Source organism: Argopecten irradians, chromosome 5 (genome assembly GCF_041381155.1).
Source record: "Argopecten irradians isolate NY chromosome 5, Ai_NY, whole genome shotgun sequence".
In the NCBI taxonomy this organism is placed as follows: Eukaryota; Metazoa; Mollusca; class Bivalvia; order Pectinida; family Pectinidae; genus Argopecten; species Argopecten irradians.
This window is the reverse complement of record NC_091138.1, coordinates 30086844-30092073: the sequence shown is the minus strand read 5'-3', so window position 1 is coordinate 30092073 and position 5230 is coordinate 30086844. Positions and strand designations below refer to the sequence as shown.

Sequence of the window (5230 nt, the reverse complement as noted above, 5' to 3'; positions counted from 1 at the left end):
CCCCCGGGGGGTCAATGCCAAAATTTATACAAGTTCTGTTCCCCTTCCCCCAAGGATGTTTCTGGCCAAATTTGGTTACAATCCATGCAGAACTCTAGGACAAGTAGCAATTTATAGGATTTACCTCTTTTTCCCCAATTGGGCCCCATCCCTCCTGCCCACGGGGGATCAGAGCCAAAATTTATACAAGTTCTGTTCCCCTTCCCCCAAGGATGTTTCTGGCCAAATTTGGTTACAATCCATGCAGAACTCTAGGACAAGTAGCGATTTATAGGATTTACATCTATTACCCCTATTGGGCCCCGCCCCCCTCCTGCCCCCAGGGGGTCAGAGCCAAAATTTATACAAGTTCTGTTCCTCTTCCCCCAGGATGTTTCTGGCCAAATTTGGTTACAATCCTTGCAGAACTCTAGGACAAGTAGCGATTTACAGGATTTACCTCTATTACCCCTACTGGGCCCCGCCCCTCCTGCCCCAAGGGGGTCAGAGCCAAAATTTATACAAGTTCTGTTCCCCTTCCCCCAAGGATGTTTCTGGCCAAATTTGGTTACAATCCATGCAGAACTCTAGGACAAGTAGCGATTTATAGGATTTACCTCTATTACCCCTATTGGGCCCCGCCCATCTTGCCCCCTGGGGGTCAGAGCCAAAATTTATACAAGTTCTGTTCCCCTTCACCCAAGGATGTTTCTGGCCAAATTTGGTTACAATCCATGCAGAATTCTCGGACAAGTAGCGATTTATAGGATTTACCTCTATTTCCCCTATTGGGCCCCGCTCCTCCTGCCCCCAGGGGGTCAGAGCCAAAATTTATACAAGTTCTGTTCCCCTTCCCCCAAGGATGTTTCTGGCCAAATTTGGTTACAATCCATGCAGAACTCTAGGACAAGTAGCGATTTATAGGATTTACCTCTATTACCCCTATTGGGCCCCGCCCCTCCTGCCCCCTGGGGGTCAGAGCCAAAATTTATACAAGTTCTGTTCCCCTTCCCCAAAGGATGTTTCTGGCCAAATTTGGTTACAATCCATCCAGAACTCTATGACTAGTAGCGATTTAAAGGAAATGTTGACGGACGGACGACGGACGCCGCGCCATGACATAAGCTCACCGGCCCTTCGGGCCAGGTGAGCTAAAAACCACGTGTAGTTGAAAGATAACAAAATGCTTGCCAGTTAGAGTTTTTATAGTGAAATTATGGTCGACATACACGACATGATGTCAAATATTCAAATTGAACATGACTTATGCTGGTACCGCATCACTTTCGCGATATTCACGTTGCATATACATGTAGCATATACACGGTCAACTACACGTGGTTTTTTAAAAATAAAACCGGAAACGAAGTTGATTGGCTGCTGTTTGCCCTACTAAATGTGTAGATCTATACGGCGGCCATTACAAATGTGTGAAAAAGAAGGGTCTCGGAAGTATTTCATTGTGCAGAGTTGTTTAATTTCATAAATGGGATGTAACATGGGGGCAGTGGAGTACATAAGATCCCAATATATAGGTATGTGTACGTTTTCCCGGCATTGCATGGACGATATATTAGAAATATGCCGCTGACGTAGCGTAGGCCAAATCTGGCCTACGATTTCACATTTTTAAGAGGTACCGCGAGCTGACTATATATTAGGCAAAAAAAAAAAAAATAAAAAATAAAAAAAAGCCTAATAATATAGGCAGGTTTAGCGGACTATATCTAACCATCATTGTGTTGATATGCGTTCATACAATCAAACGCTTAAAAAAATTGGACAGTATAATAGTTATATAGATAACCCAGATATTCATCATAATAATACAACATTATTTATTTTCTAATATATGTAGAAATCATTACAAACAGTACAGTGTATACGCTAAATATACAGCTGTATAACAAATCATAATGTCAACATTCGGCGAGAGTGTAATGTAGTAGTATATCACAAAGATTCAGAAATAAATCCATCAAAATACATCAATCAACCTGTGTAACAGACAACAACGAAGTGATTCAACCACAAACAGTAGATACCACGTCTCACGATTTTCTAAATCTTGCCACTATCATATCTCATTAGAATTCATGCAATTTTCAATTTTAAACTGAAGCCTGCATGGTTTTGATGATAAGTAGATGTTATATCTCAATCTGTCATTTTGAATTTGGAACTGACACGATAATTACCCTGTATGTGATACTAGTATCCTATTTTCCTGTATAATAGAGCCACCCTGTGTGCTGTATCGAATGTAATACATATGTACCAGCTGTGTGCAGTATAGATTGTAATGCCAATGGTTTATAAAGCAATGCCATCAATTGAATATATATCAGCGCCAGTTTTTCAATACATGCAATACAACAACAGAAAACTATACTATGAAATATTCCATCTTGCGTGAAAACCGATATTGTTACATCAAAAGAGTTCTCAAAAAATATTTAACTCACAGGCACATGTGAATCATCATTTTGGTAAACATTGAAGGGAGTGATCAGTTACTACAGTTTCTTATACACAGGTATACTGTATACAAAATGTAAACTAAAATTTTTTAAGATATTGTTATGCTTCAGTCTGGAACTAAAGAATGATGACTGGAGCTATATAATAGGTTGTTATATAATAGGTTGTTATATAATATGAGCTATATAGTAGGTTGTCATATAAAAGGTGTTATATAGTAGGTTGTTATATGATAGGCTGTTATATAATAGGTTGTTATATAATAGGAGCTATATACGTGTAATAGGTTGTTATATAGTAGGTTGTCATATAAAAGGTGTTATATTATACAAATATTTCATGGCCTACTGTGCTCTAGTTCATAATATTTAACCCGAGGTGGTGGTAATCAACAAATGTTATATTGCACGAGGCCCGAAGGCCGAGTGCAATATAATATTTTGTTGATTACCATCACCGAGGGGTAAATATTATGAACTAGAGCACAGTAACCCATGAAATATTTGTTTTATTACATAATCACCAGTTTTTTCAGTTGAATATTATTATAAAATGAATACGACAATCACTATAACAAAATCATCACCACCGTACGTACGGAAAAGCTTCAAATCCTATTGAAGATTGACGTATAAACCACGTAACGTCACGTTGTAACTCCGGTTTGGATGTCTTATTGTCTTCTTTAAACAATATTAGACCTGCATGCAGCCTTTTGATCTAATACATTGGCCGTGTCCGTCCTCTACTCGATAAACGTCTACATGACGTGCTTGTTTCGAGATCTATAAAGCTAGCGCGAAAATTGAACGTGAACCTTTGTGACGTCATAATAACGGTAACATCACTGTTACGCGCGATTCCTCGGAGGTTTTTCTACAAAACTAGACAACAACAGCGAGGTGTTCCTAAAAGCCGTGCAATATACATCTCGAACCGTGCAATATGACGTTTCCATGGGAGCGTGCAATATAACTTCGAACCGTGCAATATAACAAGGTTTTATTGAACAGTCGGTGTAATAGTTGAAAAATATTATATTACTTCATATATAGTTTGGTGTAAACAAAGTATGTAATAAAGTAGGTTGTTATATGATAGGCTGTTATATAATAGGTTATTATATAATAGGAGCTATATAATAGGTTGTTATATATAATATGAGCTATGTAGTAGGTTGTTATATAGTAGGTTGTCATATAATAGGAGCTATGTAGTAGGTTGTTATCTAATAGGTTGTTATATAATAGGAGCTAAATAGTAGGTTGTTATATAATAGGAGCTTTATAGTACGTTGACATATAAAAGGTGTTATATAGTAGGTTGTTATATAAAAGGTGTTATATAGTAGGTTGTTATATGATAGGCTGTTATATAATAGGTTGTTATATAATAGGAGCTATATAGTAGGTTGTCGTATAATAGGAGCTATATAGCAGGTTGTTATATATTAGGAGCTATATAGAAGGTTGTTATATAATAGGAGTAATAGTATAAAGGTGTTATATAGTAAGTTATAATATGAAGATAGGTTGTCGTATAATATGAGCTATATAGTAGGTTGTTATATAATAGGAGCTATATAGTAGGTTGTCGTATAATAGGAGCTATATAGTAGGTTGTCGTATAATAGGAGCTATATAGTAGGTTGTCATATATTAGGAGCTATATAGTAGGTTGTCATATAATAGGAGCTATATAGTAGGTTGTCATATAAAGGTTGTTATATAATAGAGCTATATAGTAGGTTGTCGTATAATATGAGCTATATAGTAGGTTGTCGTATAATAGGAGCTATATAGTAGGTTGTCATATAAAAAGAAGATATATAGTAGGTTGTCGTATAATAGGAGCTATATAGTAGGTTGTCATATAATAGGAGCTATATAGTAGGTTGTCATATAATAGGAGCTATATAGTAGGTTGTTATATAATAGGAGCTATATAGTAGGTTGTCATATAATAGGAGCTATATAGTAGGTTGTCGTATGATAGGTTGTTATATAGTAGGTTGTCATATGATAGGTTGTTATATAGTAGGTTGTCATATAATAGGAGCTATATAGTAGGTTGTTATATGATAGGTTGTTATATAGTAGTTGTCATATAATAGGAGCTATATAGTAGGTTGTCGTATAATAGGAGCTATATAGTAGGTTTTTATAATAACAGGAGCTATATAGTAGGTTGTCGTATAATATGAGCTATATAGTAGGTTGTTAATATAATAGGAGCTATATAGTAGGTTGTTATATAATAGGAGCTATATAGTAGGTTGTCGTTATATATAAGAGCTATATAGTAGGTTGTTATATGATAGTAGTTGTTATATAGGAGGTTATTATAGTAGGTTGTCGTTTAATAGGAGCTATATAGTAGGTTGTCATATAATAGGAGCTATATAGTAGGTTGTCCCATAATAATAGGAGCTATATAGTTAGGTTGTCATATAATAGGAGCTATATAGTAGGTTGTCATATAATAGGAGCTATATAGTAGGTTGTCATATAATAGGAGCTATATAGTAGGTTGTCATATAATAGGAGCTATATAGTAGGTTGTCGTATAATAAGAGCTATATAGAAGGTTGTTATATGATAGGTTGTTATATAGTAGGTTGTCATATAATAGGAGCTATATAGTAGGTTGTTATATAATAGGAGCTATATAGTAGGTTGTCGTATAATATGAGCTATATAGTAGGTTGTTATATAATAGGAGCTATATAGTAGGTTGTTATATGATAGGTTGTTATAATAGTAGGGTTGTC

The 5230-nt window shown here is 35.8% G+C and overlaps 1 long non-coding RNA gene across 1 annotated transcript; it reads left to right on the top strand.

Annotated features, from left to right (window-relative positions):
• Positions 1-2630: 2630 nt before the first annotated feature.
• Positions 2631-4714, top strand: LOC138323493 (uncharacterized). Its single transcript, XR_011208550.1, has 3 exons — positions 2631-2776; positions 3798-3870; positions 4456-4714. It is a non-coding gene; the product is annotated as an uncharacterized lncRNA (long non-coding RNA).
• The last annotated feature ends 516 nt before the right edge of the window (positions 4715-5230 follow it).